The 19,424-nt window shown below is 44.6% G+C and overlaps 1 protein-coding gene across 4 annotated transcripts in view; it reads right to left on the bottom strand.

Moving 5' to 3' along the window:
* LOC121533484 (semaphorin-6B-like) overlaps nt 1-18,303 on the bottom strand; it is a 163,680-nt gene extending 145,377 nt beyond the window's left edge. For all 4 annotated transcript variants that reach the window (XM_041839460.1, XM_045205511.1, XM_045205512.1 and 1 more), the window contains exon 1: nt 17,458-18,303. The gene's annotated coding sequence lies outside the window, so the exon portion shown is untranslated. The remainder of the gene's footprint in view (nt 1-17,457) is intronic.
* Between the last annotated feature and the right edge of the window lie 1,121 nt (nt 18,304-19,424).

Here is a 19,424-nt window from a genome sequence, read left to right as displayed (position 1 = left end):
GGCTCATGGTCTCCTTGGCAGTAGTAATGGGCTCTGGTTGGGCTCCCTGCCTTGCTGCTGTGAATGGAGGCAGGGATAAAGTGGGTCGGTGGGCTCTGTCGGGAGGTAATAAGCCACACACTGTGACAGCGGGTGGGGGCATGGCAACTCATTAATGCACCTTAGCACCAGCAGACGGGAAGAACAGGTTGGGCACAGTGCCACGGAGCAGTGAGGGGAAGGTCATGGTGTCCACCTTGCCCATGCCAGGCCAGGTAGAGGGCAGAGCTGACTGAGGCCCTGGTTGGCATGCGGGCACAGACATGCTGCACTGGTCAGAGGTGTGACTCATTAACATACACAGACTAATGAAGAGCCTGGAGTGAGACAGTAGGGCACAGATGAGGCTCTGGAGACACACACATGCACACAAAGACACACACCCAGCCTGTTTGGTTGAGCACTGCTGTTGGAAGTCTGGCACTCCTTCGCAGACTGAGAAGAGAAAACACTGTCTCATTTGAGGTGAAAAAATAGAAATGGATTATCCGATGGAAAAACCTCCAGCAACAGTGGAGCACACAAAGACTCATATTTAGACTCTTCATGTGAACAAAAAGCATCTCAGAGGCTGCTTGAGCCTGGATGCAGCGTGAACTCTCTAGGAAGAGCCCAGCACAGCCACACCAGCAATTACTCCTTATCAGCAGCAGGGAACAAGCATAACAATGCAGCCAACGCACAGCCCAGTGGCCAGTAAAATACAAACAGAATAGATTGCAGGCAGCATAATCAGCTTTTCCACATTCCTTGCTGCGAATGTGACAAAGGCTAAGTGACAAGTATATAAATATATAAAGGTGTTTTTCAGGCGGGCGGTGATCCCCAGCCAGCAAGGCAGCCAGTCGGTCAGCCATTAGGAGTATGTGGATACGTTGCTGGACCCGAATGAAGCTGGGGCTGCGCTGGAATAATGGAGGAGTGTTAGTATATTAATGAAGGGCTCTACACAGCTACCGACACAGGGATTTGCATGGCCTTTTCTGCTCAGCACTGGGCTGATGGCTGATTCAGCCCACACATTTACCCCCCACCCCCGCCTCCACCCCCACCCCCATAAAATCCCAGACAGCTCTTTTAGCACGAGTCGACTCCCAAAACAAAACGGCGTGTGTGGAAACCATAGAGACATCCATGGGAGACAAGGAGGCAGAGATAAAGAGATAGGATCAACCTGCTTTCCATACTGCCAGCTGGTAAATGTCCCGAAGACAGTAAATTAACCATCTGATTAGGATTTGAAAGACAATCAAGTAATGCACACTAGGCATTCACTTAACACTAAAAAAGCCGGGCCTTGAGGGAGCCAATGAGCAGTCATTTTAACTCTAACATTCTAACCGTCTAATAAATACATTTCATATATGCTATGGAAAAAATGATCCTTTGGTTGTGTTTATAAAGGTCTTGGATAACATCAGAATACGAAAAAAATATTATTGAAAATAACACAATAGCATTTTCATTAGTATCTGTAGAAAATCACTTTTTGATACTCTGGGAAAGTAAAGGACATATCTTCTTAAAACTGTTTATAACACACAAATTATGTTTGTGATATAAAGATTCTTACAACATACATGTGTTAAATAGACTTATTTAGGAAGTCAAGGACAGAGGGGGGCGTGACTTTAAAAATGGCAGAGATATTAACTAGAGATACGCTGATAAAATGTTGTGCCAACAGTCGCTACATCTGTTTAGAAAACCGATCCATGTCTGTGTTAGTGAGTGTGTCATTTTTAAAGCATGACTTCAGGGCCTATTTTGGTTTTAGGTTCTGTCTTTAACATTGATGTACTGTATGTTACTATCAAAGCATCTTACTGTATCAACTGTAAAGTATTCCGTTTCAAAGAATTTTCAAATAATTTTTCACCTGGACTTGTCACAGGTCACAGGTCACACACACAGAGTGAGAGAGAGAGAGGGAGAGAGAGAGAGAGAGAGAGACAGAAAGAGAGAGAGGACAGGGAGAGTAATTGGCCCAGCTGTCCTGAGGGCCTTATCGTATAGGAGGGGACAGAAATCTGAACTAAGGAGCAACACTGGAGCCCCCGAGCTGTCCCTCTATAAGGCCCTGAGCCGTGCGGAGCTTCAAAGCCACTTTGTTGAGACAGTTAATGGTGCCGATGACAACAGCAGTGAGAAGCACCAAGCGGGTGAAATGGCCGGGCCAACAAAAAAAGTAGCAGAGGGAGGAACACCCCTGTCCAACGGCTATAAAAACCCATTCTAAAATAACTGCCATCTTTAACAATTGGCAGTAACAGCACTCTCCAGTGTTACTTAAACTAAGCTCTCAACCCCGGAGCAGCACAATTATACCTCTCGCTGAGGTTCATCAATACAGAAAAAGTGCCAAAAACAGTTGAATTCCCTAAAAGCCAGGAGCATGCTGTGTAAAGGGGGCAGTTGAGAATGTTTACAACCACATATTTCTAGGATGATTGGGCCATTCTTTCCTGGTGCCAACATGTGCTTACAATTTCCACACCAACATAATATGTTGATTCTATTCGTTGCTATTCCTTTTTCGTTGCTATTCTTCTTCAGTTGCGTGAACATGGAAAAACTCTGTCATTGCCTTGCCCTTGTTACCCCACCCTTAGCATTTCATGGAACATTAAATTATGACAGGCTACAGGCTACATGCCTGTGAGAGCTGGGTTCACAGGCATTTCAGCCTCTACTGATTATTTCTTTAGTTTAGACTCAGGGATTGAGTTTCCTTGGCTACGGCAATGACTAAGAGAGATAGAGCAGGCTGGAATTGAAACAAAACAGAGGGGACAAGCTATGCTATTTATATGGAGCAAGCAGATAATTGTTTAAAAGGTTAGACTACAAGCAGGATAAGGATAAACAACAGTGAAATCTGGGCAGTGCAGCAGTGTCGCTGCAGGCTACTGAGAAAGGCCATTTTCCAGGCCTGTCACATGGCAGAGGGGCTGTCTGCCCAGGAGACCCACAGCTCCAGCCAACGGTCTCCTAGTTAGCTGGGCATGCTCCAGCACTCACAGACCAACCACACAATCGCCAGCAAATCACCAGCAGGAATGGGGCAATCACTGAAGTATTATCGTAACACATACATTACATACAGACATATACAGTATCTCACAAAAGTGAGTACACCCCTCACATTTTTGTAAATATTTGAGTATATCTTTTCATGTGACAACACTGAAGAAATGACACTTTGCTACAATGTAAAGTAGTGAGTGTACAGCTTGTATAACAGTGTAAGTTTGCTGTCCCCTCAAAATAACTCAACACACAGCCATTAATGTCTAAACCGCTGGCAACAAAAGTGAGTAGACCCCTAAGTGAAAATGTCCAAATTGGGCCCAATTAGCCATTTTCCCTCCCCGGTGTCATGTGACTCGTTAGTGTTACAAGGTCTCAGGTGTGAATGGGGAGCAGGTGTGTTAAGTTTGGTGTCATCGCTCTCACACTCCCTCATACTGGTCACTGGAAGTTCAACATGGCACCCCACGGCAAAGAACTCTCTGAGGATCTGAAAAAAAGAATTGTTTCTCTACATAAAGATGGCCTGGACTATAAGAACATTGCCAAGACCATGAAACTGAGCTGCAGCACGGTGGCCAAGACCACACAGCGGTTTAACAGGACAGGTTCCACTCAGAACAGGCCTCGCCATGGTCGACCAAAGAAGTTGAGTGCACGTGCTCAGCGTCATATCCAGAGGTTGTCTTTGGGAAATAGACGCATGAGTGCTGCCAGCATTGCTGCAGAGGTTGAAGGGGTGGGGGGTCAGCCTGTCAGTGCTCAGACCATACGCCGCACACTGCATCAAATTGGTCTGCATGGCTGTCGTCCCAGAAGGAAGCCTCTTCTAAAGATGATGCACAAGAAAGCCCGCAAACAGTTTGCTGAAGACAAGCAGACTAAGGACATGGATTACTGGAACCATGTCCTGTGATCTGATGAGACCAAGATAAACTTATTTGGTTCAGATGGTGTCAAGCGTGTGTGGCGGCAACCAGGTGAGGAGTACATAGACAAGTGTGTCTTGCCTACAGTCAAGCATGGTGGTGGGAGTGTCATGGTCTGGGGCTGCATGAGTGCTGCCGGCACTGGGGAGCTACAGTTCATTGGGGGAACCATGAATGCCAACATGTACTGTGACATACTGAAGCAGAGCATGATCCCCTCCCTTCGGAGACTGGGCCGCAGGGCAGTATTCCAACATGATAACGACCTCAAACACACCTCCAAGACGACCACTGCCTTGCTAAAGAAGCTGAGGGTAAAGGTGATGGACTGGCCAAGCATGTCTCCAGACCTAAACCCTATTGAGCATCTGTGGGGCATCCTCAAACGGAAGGTGGAGGAGTGCAAGGTCTCTAATATCCACCAGCTCCGTGATGTCGTCATGGAGGAGTGGAAGAGGACTCCAGTGGCAACCTGTGAAGCTCTGGTGAACTCCATGCCCAAGAGGGTTAAGGCAGTGCTGGAAAATGATGGTGGCCACACGAAATATTGACACTTTGGGCCCAATTTGGACATTTTCACTTAGGGGTGTACTCACTTTTGTTGCCAGCGGTTTAGACATTAATGGCTGTGTGTTGTGTTATTTTGAGGGGACAGCAAATTTACACTGTTATACAAGCTGTACACTCACTACTTTACATTGTAGCAAAGTGCCATTTCTTCAGTGTTGTCACATGAAAAGATATACTCAAATATTTAAAAAAATGTGAGGGGTGTACTCACTTTTGTGAGATACTGTACATACAGACACAGTCACATACACCTATACAGGCATGCACACGCCAACAAACAAAAAACACATACACACACACTAGTGATGACAAAACACCAAGGCTATTGGCACACACACCAAGCAAAATTAAATGATGACCAAAGCAAATCACCACTATTATTATTATAAACTCCCACATAGAGAAATAGAGAAATCTCCAAAGCAGAGATCATTCCATGGCATCGTACCACCAACTTTGAAATAAAGTGAATACTGTCATCTCTAACTGAACTCACTCCCCATGCTGCAAATTCAAACTACCTAAGCTGAGGTGTAGATGTACCATTCTGACGATAAGGACTGTTCGAGCTGAACTGTTATAGCTGAACTGCCGAGCTTCAAACAGCTATCCCTGATATGTGAATGTGCGTCAGACGGGTGCTCTGAAAAATGTAAATACATTTACTGGAAGAACTCTGCAGATGTAAAGTTTGGTAACAGAATTACGGTAAAATCTCCTTCTGTTTTTTATGCGACCACGTTTCCCAAAAAACGTTTCCAAAAATATCTGCTCCGAATTAAGATTCAAAGATGTCTGCAGAAAAAATGGGGTGTCAGCTATGACATGACAACTTGAGTTTGAAAAAAAATATTTTGGTTATTGAATTACAGTAAGTGAAGTGCATTTACACCTGGTAACAGAATTACGGTAACGGAATTACATCATGGGTCCCTGATCTGTACTATGCAGAAATGATTAATTATGGATATGAATGTCATTCTCTTAATGGTGATGTATCCTGAATTGGTACACAAAGGTAGAAATACAGCGCAGCCCATCACAGTAGAGTTCAATACAGTACAGTAGAGTAGGATAGAGCACAGTACAGTATAGTACAGTAAAATACAGTACAGTATAGTAGAGTACAGTCAAGTGCAGTAGAGTACAATACAATACATTATACTGAACTCTAGTGTGCGCTACTGTACTGTACTGAACTCTACTCTACTTTTCTTTATTTTTTAAGGAACTCAGTCCGGCTTTCAGTAGAATGCACAAGATGAAATTTAGAAATTGGGTATTGCATCATTAGTTTTCCTCGTGTCATGTCAGTCATTTAATACCTTAAAGAGTTATTTATAACTTGTCAGAAATGTCCAGATCCACTAGCCCATGTCAGCTAACGTTTTTTAGCAAGGTTTTTTAGCCCATATATTTTGTAGTAATGTTCAAGTCACTCAAATATCACATTAATACAGTCGTGGTCAAATGTTTTGAGAATGACAGAAGTATTGGTCTTCACAAAGTTTGCTGCTTCAGTGTTTTTAGATATTTTTGTCAGATGTTACTATAGTATACTGAAGTATAATTACAAGTATTCCATAAGTGTCAAAGGCTTTTATTGACAATTACATTAAGTTTATGTAAAGAGTCAATATTTGCAGTGTTGACCCTTCTTTTTCAAGACCTCTGCAATCCGCCCTGGCATGCTGTCAATTAACTTCTGGGCCACATCCTGACTGATGGCAGCCCATTCTTGCATAATCAATGCTTGGAGTTTGTCAGAATTTGTGGGGTTTTGTTTGTCCACCCGCCTCTTGAAGATTGACCACAAGTTCTCAATGGGATTAAGGTCTGGGGAGTTTCCTGGTCATGGACCCAAAATGTCGATGTTTTGTTCCCCGAGCCACTTAGTTATCACTTTTGCCTTATGGCAAGGTGCTCCATCATGCTGGAAAAAGCATTGTTCATCACCAAACTGTTCTTGGATGGTTGGGAGAAGTTGCCCTCTGAGGATGTGTTGGTACCATTCTTTCTTCATGGCTGTGTTCTTAGGCAAAATTGTGAGTGAGCCCACTCCCTTGGCTGAGAAGCAACCCCACACATGAATGGTCTCAGGATGCTTTACTGTTGGCATGACACAGGACTGATGGTAGCGCTCACCTTGTCTTCTCCGGACAAGCTTTTTTCTGGATGCCCCAAACAATCGGAAAGGGGATTCATCAGAGAAAATGACTTTACCCCAGTCCTCAGCAGTCCAATCCCTGTACCTTTTGCAGAATATCAGTCTGTCCCTGATGTTTTTCCTGGAGAGAAGTGGCTTCCTTGCTGACCTTCTTGACACCAGGCCATCCTCCAAAGGTCTTTGCCTCACTGTGCGTGCAGATGCACTCACACCTGCCTGCTGCCATTCCTGAGCAAGCTCTGCACTGGTGGTGCCCCGATCCCGCAGCTGAATCAACTTTAGGAGACGGTCCTGGCGCTTGCTGGACTTTCTTGGGTGCCCTGAAGCCTTCTTCACAACAATTGATCCTCTCTCCTTGAAGTTCTTGATGATCCGATAAATGGTTGATTTAGGTGCAATCTTACTAGCAGCAATATCCTTGCCTGTGAAGCCCTTTTTATGCAAAGCAATCATGACGGCACGTGATTTCAAGCACCACCCTCCTTTTAAAGCTTCCAGTCTGTTATTCTAACTCAATCAGAATGACAGAGTGATCTCCAGCCTTGTCCTCGTCAACACTCTCACCTGTGTTAATGAGAGAATCACTGACATGATGGCAGCTGGTCCTTTTGTGGTAGGGCTGAAATGCAGTGGAAATGTTTTTGGGGGATTAAGTTAATTTTCATGGCAAAGAGGGACTTTAATTAATTGCAATTCATCTGATCACTCTTCATAACATTCTGGAGTATATGCAAATTGCCATCATAAAAACTGAGGCAGCAGACTTTGTGAAAATTAATATTTGTGTCATTCTCAAAACTTTTGACCACGACTGCACACATTACACTATACACAAACTTGTGAAACATAGACGACTATGATTGATTCAGATTTGGTCCAGTCACCAACAATGGACGTCTATGTTTGGGCCAAGTCAAAGCCGGTCCGGAACAGATAAAAAATCTACACCTGTAGACCTTGAAATCAAGGCCGGTCCAAACCAGACCAAAAGACGACGTCTGTGGATGTTGAAATCAAGGTCAGGGCAGACTGACCAAATTCCAACCACTTTTTAACATCCATGACCGTCCGGTGTCGGTCGGTGCTCAGCGCATTTGGAAAGTATTCAGACCCCTTGACTTTTTCCACATTTTGTTACGTTACAGCCTTATTCTAAAATTGATTAAATTGTTTTATTTCCTCAACAATCTACACACAATACCCCATAATGACAAACCAAAAACAGGTTTTAAAAACTGAAATATCACATTTACATAAGTATTCAGACCCTTTACTCAGTACTTTGTTGAAGCACCTTTGGCAGCAATTACAGCCTCAAGTCTTCTTGGGTATGATGCTACAAGCTTGGCACACCTGTATTTGTGGAGTTTCTCCCATTCTTCTCTGCAGATCCTGTCAAGCTCTGTCAGGTTGCATGGGGAGCGTCGCTGCACAGCTATTTTCAGGTCTCTCCAGATTTGTTTAATCGGATTCAAGTCCGGGCTCTGGCAGGGCCACTCAAGGACATTCAGAGACTTGTCCCAAAGCCACTCCTGCGTTGTTTTTATTTATTTTTATTTCACCTTTATTTAACCAGGTAGGCCATTTGAGAACAAGTTCTCATTTACAACTGCAGCCTGGCCAAGATAAAGCAAAGCAGTGCGATAAAAACAACAACAACACAGAGTTACATATGGGATAAACAAAACGTACAGTCAATAACACAATAGAAAATCTATATACAATGTGTGCAAATGTAGTATGTTATGGACGTAAGGCAATAAATAGGCCATAGTGCAAAATAATTACAATTTAGTATTAACACTGTGCAGAAGATGATGTGCAAATAGATACTGGGGTGCAATTGAGCAAAATAAATAACAATATGGGGAAGAGGTAGTTGGGTTGGCTAATTACAGATGGGCTGTGTACAGGTGCAGTGATCGGTATGCTGCTCTGACAACTGATGCTTAAAGTTAGTGAGGGAGATAAGAGTCTCCAGCTTCAGAGATTTTTGCAGTTCGTTCCAGTCATTGGCAGCAGAGAACTGGAATGGCGGCCAAAGGAGGTGTTGGCTTTGGGGATGACCAGTGAGATATACCTGCTGGAGTGCATACTACGGGTGGGTGTTGTTATGGTGACCAATGAGCTAAGATAAGGCGGGGATTTGCCTAGCAGTGATTTATAGATGACCTGGAGCCAGTGAGTTTGGCGATGAATAAATAAAATAAAATAAAATTTTATTGGTCACATGCGCCGAATACAACAGGTGCAGACATTACAGTGAAATGCTTACTTACAGCCCTTAACCAACAGTGCATTTATTTTTAACAAAAAAAGTAAAAATAAAACAACAACAAAAAAAGTGTTGAGAAAAAAAGAGCAGAAGTAAAATAAAATAACAGTAGGGAGGCTATATATACAGGGGGGTACCGGTGCAGAGTCAATGTGCGGGGGCACTGGCTAGTTGGGTAGTTGAAGTAATATGTACATGTGGGTAGAGTTAAAGTGACTATGCATAAATAATTAACAGAGTAGCAGCAGCGTAAAAAGGATGGGGTGGGGGGGCAGTGCAAATAGTCCGGGTAGCCATGATTAGCTGTTCAGGAGTGTAGTGAGGGCCAGCCAACAAGAGCGTACAGGTCACAATGGTGGGTAGTATATGGGGCTTTGGTGACAAAACGGATGGCACTGTGATAGACTACATCCAATTTGCTGAGTAGAGTGTTGGAGGCTATTTTGTAAATGACATCGCCGAAGTCAAGGATCGGTAGGATAGTCAAGTTTTACAAGGGCATGTTTGACAGCATGAGTGAAGGAGGCTTTGTTGCGAAATAGGAAGCCGATTCTAGATTTAACTTTGGATTGGAGATGCTTAATGTGAGTCTGGAAGGAGAGTTTACAGTCTAACCAGACACCTAGGTATTTGTAGTTGTTCACATATTCTAAGTCAGACCCACCGAGAGTAGTGATTCTAGTTGGGCGGGCGGGTGCAAGCAGCGTTCGATTGAAGAGCAAGCATTTAGTTTTACTAGCATTTAAGAGCAGTTGGAGGCTACGGAAGGAGTGTTGTATGGCATTGAAGCTCGTTTGGAGGTTTGTTAACACAGTGTCCAATGAAGGGCCAGATGTGTACAAAATGGTGTCGTCTGCGTAGAGGTGGATCTGAGAGTCACCAGCAGCAAGAGCGACATCATTGATAAATACAGAGAATAGAGTCGGCCCGGGAATTGAACCCTGTGGCACCCCCATAGAGACTGCCAGAGGTCCAGACAACAGGCCCTCCGATTTGACACATTGAACTCTATCTGAGAAGTAGTTGGTGAACCAGGCGAGGCAGTCATTTGAGAAACCAAGGCTATTTAGTCTGCCAATAAGAATGTGGTGATTGACAGAGTCGAAAGCCTTGGCCAGGTCGATGAAGACAGCTGCACAGTACTGCCTTTTATCGATCGTGGTTATAATATTGTTTAGGACCTTGAGCGTGGCTGAGGTGCACCCATGACCAGCTCGGAAACCAGGTTGCAATAGCGGAGAAGGTACGGTGGGATTCGAGATGGACAGTGATCTGTTTGTTAACTTGGCTTTCAAATACTTTCGAAAGGCAGGGCAGGATGGATATTGGTCTGTAACAGTTTGGATCTAGAGTGTCACCCCCCTTTGAAGAGGGGGATGACCGCGGCAGCTTTCCAATCTCTGGGGATCTCAGACGATACGAAACAGAGGTTGAACAGGTTAGTAATAGGGGTTGCGACAATTTCGGCAGTTAATTTTAGAAAGAAAGGGTCCAGATTGTCTAGCCCAGCTGTAGGGGTCCAGATTTTGCAGCTGTTGTCTTGGCTGTGTGCTTAGGGTTGTTGTCCTGTTGGAAGGTGAACCTTCGCCCCAGTCTGAGGTCCTGAGCGCTCTGGAGCAGGTTTTCATCAAGGATCTTGCTGTACTTTGCTCTGTTCATCTTTCCCTCGATCCTGACTAGTCACCCAGTCCCTGCCGCTGAAAAACATCCCCACAGCATGATGCTGCCACGACCATGCTTCACCATAGGGATGGTATTGGCCAGGTGATGAGCAGTGCCTGGTTTCCTCCAGACGTGACGCTTGGCATTCAGGCCAAAGAGTTCAATCTTTCATCAGACCAGAGAATCTTGTTTCTCATGGTCTGAGAGTCCTTTAGGTGCCTTTTGGCAAACTCCAAGCAGGCTGTCATGTGCCTTTTACTGAGAAGTGTCTTCTGTCTGGCCACTCTATCATAAAGGGCTGATTGGTGGAGTGCTGCAGAGATGGTTGTCCTTCTGGAAGGTTCTCCCATCCCCACAGAGGAACTCTGGAGCTCTGTCAGAGTGACCATCGGATTCTTGGTCACCTCCATGACCAAGGCCGTTCTCCCCCGATTGCTCAGTTTGGCTGGGTGGCCAGCTCTAGGAAGGGTCTTGGTGATTCCAAACTTCTTCCATTTAAGAATGATGGATGCCACTGTGTTCTTTGGGACCTTCAATGCAGCAGAGAGTTTTTGGTATCCTTCTCCAGATCTGTGCCTTGACACAATCCTGTCTCAGAGCTCTACGGACAATTCCTTCCACCTCATCGCTTGGTTTTTGCTCTGACATGCACTGTCAACTGTGGGACCTTATATAGACAGGTGTGTGCCTTTCCAAATCATGTCCAATCAATTGAATTGACCACAGGTGGACTCCAATCAAGTTGTAGAAACATCACAAGGATGACCAATGGAAACAGGTTGCACCTGAGCTCAATTTCGAGTCTCATAGCGAAGGGTCTGAATACTTATTTAAATAAGGTATTTCTGTTTTTAAGTTTTTCTAAATTTGCTAAAATTTCTAAAAACATGTTTTCGCTTTGTCATTATGGGGTATTGTGTGTAGATTGATAAAGGAAAAACATTTATTTAATTCATTTTAGAATAAGGCTGTAACGTAACAAAATGTGGAAAAGGTGAAGGGGTCTTAATACTTTCCGAATGCACTGTATATGGAAAGAGATGGGGCTCATGTTGTAGGTATCAGTAAGAGCCGGGAGAGGTAACATTAACTGGAGAGAGAGAGAAGAGAGAGGCAGATAGAGAGAGAGGGAGGGGTTGTCCAGACTGTTTTCACACTCTCGCTCTGACCACCAGACAACAGAAAGAAAGAAAACAGTTATGAGCTGGACAGAATTACGAGTTTTAATCACTTCATAATTCATAAACCAAAATGTATTTTAGTAAAAACACTATAACTCATTGGTAGGTCTACCTGTACTTGTTACTTCTGTGAACTTTCATTAGAAAATATCTTTAAAATATGTGGGTTTTTGGTAACGGAATTACAAGGCACAAGGCAATGTTTCTTAAACTTACAGAACGCAAATAATTTATCCAAAACTAAATGTAAGTATTGAAATTAGTTGACAGGGGTCTTTACTTCAACAATCGTGTTTTTATGTATTTCTAACACCTTTTAAGACTTTTTCTGGTAGATGTTTTCCAAGACCCCTTTTATTTATTTATTACCCCATCTATTTGAACAGAAATCAATTTCTAAGATGGAAAATTGCTAAAAAAAACAACAACATGTATCTATGCCTTCATCTCCCCAAAATATAGACTCTTAGCTTTCATTTGACGCTCAATTTGACATGCTCCAATGAACATCACATGTTGGTGCTCATGGGTATTTTAACATGGAAATGACCAGCCATAATCCTCTCTATCACAAATAACTTGCTCTTTGAGTATGCAGAACACTCACAGATTGATTTTCTACCTATAACCCAAACCACTCATCTGGAAAGATTGTGTAAATACCATTTAATAATCAAACATCCAGAGTCAATTTCCACCAGCTCTCTAATCCATAACGCTTAACTGCACAACTGGAGCTGATAGAGGATGTCAGGTGACAGATTGTGGCCTGTTAGAAGAGAGCATCAGACAGGGGGCCTTGGATGGGGTAGACCCTGGCTCGGACTCTGGCCCTAACCCAGACCATGTGATGCTCTGATTGGAGCCCGCCTGCTGTCCTGAGACCTGTTGCCTCCAGATGGCCCCTGGGCCACTCTTCTCTTCCCTCCATCCCTCCATCCCTCCATCACATGTTCCCTATCCTCCTCTCATCATCCCCTCATCTCTGACTCACAGCCCCTGGCTCTCTGACTAGCTCCACAGAGAGGGGGCAGAGCAGACGCTCAGCACAGCCAGACCCCTTCGATTCCTCACACCAGAGATGCCGGCTCCATACATTAATTGGTGCTCGTGAACTGTTGATTTAGTGCTTTCGAGGGCCCATTTCATCAGAGTAAGCGGTCTCCAGTGTCTATTCTGCCTCTGCCCACCCAGTGGAATCCTGCAGGTCTTCCACCCCTGCTGTAGTTCTGACCGTCATCCCCCTCCCATCCATCCCCCTCCCATCCATCCCCCTCCCTGGGTCTTTGAGAACATTACCTCACACTCATAGCTAGGCTTAACCCATCACACAGTACACCCAGGCCTTGGCACCAGTCCCTCCTCACCCCCTTCCCTCCCCTCCCCTCAGTACAGAGTCTCTTCAGCATGACTGCCTCACGCATGACTGGATCCCCCGGGTCACAGAATGCAGTAAGCCGTTAATTACTTCAAAGCAGAAAACAAGTGGCACTATGCATAAGAAAATAAATACAGCAATACAGGCAGGCAGGCAGAGAGGAACAGAATGGCCCGGTAATGAAGAGAACCACAGTACCTACTGGTAGACTACAGTACACTGACAACAGCAAGAGGAGTCCCTAGGCAAAGAACGACAAACAAGCACAATCTCACAGTTTCTCAGCAAACATAAAACTATCGGGGAGAGCAATCTAAGTATATAGTCCCTAAAACCCAAAGCTGATATAAATGAGGAGCATCATATCCGTGGGCCTACAGGGCATACTTCCACAGCTTAACACTGTGCTGGTGATGTTTGAAGTGTGACTCAGGATGTCTGTGTCATTGTTTCTCTGTACAATCACTTCCACTTCCTCCACATCCAACAACAAGGACCTGTTAGTCAGCACCAACACAATTAGAAAGAGCCAGGCTCCTTGCAATCCCCCTCATTGTGTGTGTGTGTGTGTGTGTGTGTGTGTGTGTGGGGGGGGTGTAGAGTATAGGGGGACCAATCTGTCCCCATCTCTCCTTGCGGTGGCCCCTCATTAGTCTCTCCCCTCGTTAACAAATCTCTATACGCTACAACGGCGATGTCAGCGGTCGCACACACACGACCAACCAGCCTCATGCACCGAGGGGAGAGAGACATGTGAAAACGCTTCAATGACAAGCAAACAGGCCGTGAAAAGCATTCCGCCAAAGGCATGGAATGATTTTCATGGCGAAGTAATACTGTATATTAACCATATAGGAGGATCTTTATTCAACAGCTAGCCTAGTCAGTCCTCAGTGAGACTGTAGCATTGTGCTCCACCATCATCTCAGGTTTATGTAACAGATACCCTTCACCTTCTCTGAGCCTTTTCAGAGGCCACAGACAGCAAATTAAAACATAGAAGACAAATGACTCAAAACGAGAGAGAGCAGCAATGTGAAAGCTGTTGAGGGAAAATGAAAGAGCTCTCATTATTGACTATTTCAGGGGACGTTCTCTTTGAACTCATTTATCCTCCTGCCTTGCTTTGGTATTGCACTAGATATACAAATTATCCAGCCGCACCTCTCCACAGGTCAGCGGCAGCCACCACCCTGCAAGCCCATTGGACCCTGGGAATAAAGGCTCCAGGGGTCACCGGCTAACCTTTTTATCCTGCTGCCATAGCAACCCCAGTACTATCCTTGGGCGAACATAAACAGCGGGAGCAGCGGAGGGCTGCTGTGTGCCGGGCGTAAATGGCGAGGTCAGATGGATAGAATACAAGGCACTGCTGATTCATGCAACAGGAGCCCCTGTCCACTCCTCGCGCTGCTCTCTGCAGCACGGCCTGCCACTCACCAAGCCTCTCTTTCACCTTCCCTTTCTCCTCACTTCACATGCTAAGTGGGAACATTGTTATGGTCAATTTGTCCCATTCAGTCCCAGTGGGCAGTGTCATTCTCCTGACAACCCACAGAGACCACACTGCTTGGGAGGGCCTGACATCAAGGTCCAGAGGAGGGAGAGGGGGTGAGAGGGAGAGGGAGGGGCGGCAGAGCAGGTTAGCCTTGGGGCCCCCAGGCAGGCAGCTCAATAGTATTGGTATTAGGCAATCAGTCAGAGGGTGGTGGAGATGTCGCCAGTTCTCTCACAGAGCATGTGATCGGGCTCCTCTGGCCAGGTGACGTAATCCCCAGGAGGGGGTGGCGGGGATTAAGTCCTCCTGCGACAGGACAGGGGCACCTGTTATTTTAGCACAGTAGGCACAACACTTGCTCTAGGGGGTGCCGGCGTGCGCGACTGTTAGAGAATGGAGAGGGTACTAACAGGGCCCCCATTCAACAAATCCTGGACGGCACTGAATCACACACACACACAGGGGCAGAGAGAAAGACAAACACACACACATTTAGGTGCACAGACGCACACACACACACACACACACAGGAAAACTAACAGACTGTGACAAACAAATTCTCCTCCTCTTTTTCTTTCTCCCACTTACAACCACACTCAGACAGATCCTGTAAATGAGTTGATCATTGAGAATTCCACAATGAGAGCAGTAGGGGTTCTTTGGCCCAGAGTGCAGGGAGGGAAGTAGGGAGGGAAGTTGTGGATCTCTCCAAATTAAGTAACTTTATAATAAATCACTGTGCTCTGCTTGCTGGGGATTAGCTGAGCTTCACTGGTCAGTTTGTTAAACTGTGAGGAGCACTGGAGAATAGGAAAGCATTGCACAAAAAACAGCGAAATCAACACCACCTTGGAGCAGCGAGAGTGTATAAAGTAACCATAGGCCTACTAATAGGGGTCTGTTTGCTCTTATTTAATACATCCTCCTCGGCTCTTGAGGAAATTAAAACTGAACGTACAATGAGGAGATCGCAGCGTTTATCAGACAGGTATTTCCTCTGTTCTTCTCACCTAATGTATTCCTTATGATATTTATTCTGTAATCAGTGCTAGTGGGATGATGAGTGTACAAGAGGAGGTCGAAGGCATTAGCCGGGAGAGAGGTGTGGGAGAGAAACTCCCTAGCCAGGAGAACGCACAGCACGCAACACAACACAGCACCAACAGATGAATCATTAGCCAGCTGCAGCCAGCAGCCCTCCCCTCTCTCTTTTCTTCGCGTTTCTCCCATTTTTACTACTTCTCTATTCTTTTTCTATTTTCTCCATTTCTCTCTCTCTCTACACACAGGCAAAGAAAACAACGGCATGAGGCTGGGACTGTAGAACAATAGCCCAGCATCTGGGCATCAGGAGAGTAGGTTAGAGAAGGTAGGTAAGGTCTGCAACCTGTGGCAGAGTCCAGTGAGAGAGAGAGGGCTTTCAGGGGATATTAAAGAGCCCCTTGTCCTTAGAGCCTGATTGACACATGAGAGTGAGGGGAGGGCTTGTGCTATTCCCTTGGCTATATCTTTCACAAAACTGTCTCCTCTACCTAGCCCCCTTTTCTCTCCAGCTCTCCTATCATCTCTCACACTTGGGCTCATTATTGGAATGCTCTGACCCTTGGGGACTTCACTTACTTTTCTCCCTTTCCAGTCCACAAACCGCAGTGCCCAACAAAAGGCAGCTCAAAGGCAATTTGAATTTGAAACCGGGAGCACAACAAAAACCTGCAGCTTTCTCCCAAAAGAAGAAACGTTGGGGAGCTCAGTGTCAGCAATTCAGAGTTAGCCCTCACATAAAAACTCGAATTTGATTTTGACACTAGCCAGACAGCAAACTCAGTGTACTGTAAAGGCAGCAGCAGCTGCTGCAGAAAGAGAGGGACAGAGGGAAAGGGACAGAGAGGAGCCCGAGGGGAGGACGGGTGTAGTGACACCGGGGCCTTGGACAGGATCACAGAGCAGCATACACAACCACCAGCAGCGCCACTAGACAGACACACCAATCACAGCAGTCACAGAGAGGGCTGCTGCTCTCATAGCTACTGAACTCTTCATGTGAGAGAAGAGTAAAAGGAGTCATTTTTGTGCATTTAAATTTTTGTATTACATGTAATCAATAATAATAATAATAATAATAATAATAATACTCCTAATAATAATAATAATGATAATAATACAATTTTAGTGTTCAATTCATTGTAACAGTAGGCTAGTTGGGAAAATACATTATCATAGCCTGCTATTGCACATTCTTTTGAAAATAGCAAAACAATGCAGTGTCAGTTACTTTCCTAATAAATATGGAAGTCATAGACATTAGCATACCTTCTTATAGTCAACAATTAATAAATCGTACTGTCTGTCTGTTACAAAAAAAACGGTATATGGCTTGGACATGGAGCTACGCAGTATGAAGTCGAGAAACTACACAATGCTAGAAGATCCAGGTAATATTAGGCTATTGAACAAAAGTGTAGCCTATAATTATGTCACAATTATTTGTGTCGACATGTGTGGCTGGTTGGTGACACTCCTCTGATGGCAAATGCCGTATAATTTCAAGTATGTTCCCCACATTCGATTCAGACGTTTTCAAACCCATCACAATGCATCACATTTCATTATGTTCGGAACACCACTATACCCAAAGCATCGGCACGGTGCGACCGGAGGCAATGTCCCATAGCGCGCACCACCACCCTCAACCACCGGACCCCAACGTTGGACAGCTCCGCTCACTTACCGCTGATTGTCGAGTAAAAGGTGCGCCCGGAACGCGACGATTACACAGTTCTTGCCTCCACACAGTCTGATGTCCGCTGGATTAATATCCAGTATGTAAGAAGAGGAGAGAGAGGTCCGAGGTTTTCGTCAATCCCAACGTCGTTTGTAAACTACTACTCTTCTCTGTCGCACTTGTCTCTGGAAAAAACTGATCCCGTACGGCGGCGTGACATCCCTAAGACAACTGTCTCTCGGGTTGTGTATCCATATACCCCCACTAACCCCCAGCACACACAACACCACCTGTCCCGGGTGGAGAAGACACCACAAAGCGGTTCTTATGTCGCGCCACGACACATGGCATTCCCGTAGAGCTCTGCAGCAATATTGCTCCTCAGACAGCCGTCCGGAATTCCTAAGTAATTTGGGATTGCTGGTAGCAGTGGCTGATGTAGAAGGACTGATTGCAATAACAATCCATGCAGCACCCAGTGGCACTGAACCAGCTGTACCATAAGAAAATTACATCTGTTTCGCTCTCCCGGCCTGCGCTATAGCAGTTGCGTTATCAATCATCTATCCCCACAATAGTTATTTTGTGCTCGATGTAGCTGCGCACGACTGCTGCTCTTGCCAGTAGAATGTCATTCATTGCTGCGTCTTTTCACTTCGGGTCTCATTGAGAGAAAGGGCTGTTCATCAGTTTGCTATGCGCCCCTTTCCAGTATGCTTATGCTTCAGGATTCTGCGGGGAGAAAACTCCCATTCATCAGTTTATGAAAAATAGATATTCTTTCTGTAGCTTACCCCTCAGAAGCTTTGTGAAGGTAGGAAGATCACAGGGTGTTTCTTTACAAGCGGTGGAATACAGAATATTCAGTAGGCTACTGCTCCCTCCTGTCACCCACAGGGACAGAGGCGATAACAAAACCTGAAGCAGAATTACGCAGTTACAGGAATGGAATTGATTAATAGACAATCATGTTTAATTAGGCAAATTATTTTATTCTTAAATTAAACAATAAACACCATATCAATCAATTGTAGGCATGGGCCTCTTTGTAACTCCAGAAGAACAATAAGGAATGAGTTCCAAATAGTCAGATGGGACTTTTGGAGTCTTCAAACTATCTGCTAGAGCCCGCTCTCGAAAAGGTTATATTGTATCATGCTCGATGAATATCCTCTGATGGATAGCATAATATGATTTACCACTTTCCAAAAAACATTAATTATAGAATTCTAAGGACATTTTTCGATATGTCAAGTATGAACAGAAAACTTTGTGTCCTAGGTCAAACTATATAATCTCTTGATGGTGCTAATGCAGCACATATTTTCTAGTAAAAAAATCTGATAGACATTAGCCAAATATATTAACCTAACACTATTATAACACTGCCATAACAGATATAATACGCAGCCATGACAGCTGATGTTAGTTTATAGTACCGAACTACACTGTCATGATACAAACTATTGTTTAGATCAGCTGATTGAGTATAGGCATACAGTGCCTTCAGAAAGTATTCACACCCTTGACTTTTTATAATATAATAATATGCCATTTAGCAGACGCTTTTATCCAAAGCGACTTACAGTCATGTGTGCATACATTTTTACGTATGGGTGGTCCCGGGGATCGAACCCACTACCCTGCCGTTACAAGCGCCATGCTCTACCAATTGAGCTACAGAGGACCACATTTGGTTGTGTTATAGCCTGAATTTAAAATGGATTACATTTAGATTGTTTGTCATTGGCCTACACACAATACCCCATAATGTCAAAGTGGAATTATGTTGTTTGACATTTTTTACAAATTAATATAAAATGAAAAGCTGAAATGTCTTGAGTCAATAAGTATTCAACCCCTTTGTTATGGCAAGCCTAAAAAAGTTCAGGAGTAAAAATGTGCTTAACAAGTCACATAATAAATTGGATTGACTCACTCTGTGTGCAATAATAGTGTTAAACTTGATTTTT

This window comes from Coregonus clupeaformis, chromosome 20 (assembly GCF_020615455.1).
Source record: "Coregonus clupeaformis isolate EN_2021a chromosome 20, ASM2061545v1, whole genome shotgun sequence".
Classification (NCBI taxonomy): domain Eukaryota; kingdom Metazoa; phylum Chordata; class Actinopteri; order Salmoniformes; family Salmonidae; genus Coregonus; species Coregonus clupeaformis.
The sequence above is the reverse complement of the archived record's forward strand: the minus strand, read 5'-3'. Positions and strand labels throughout refer to the sequence as shown.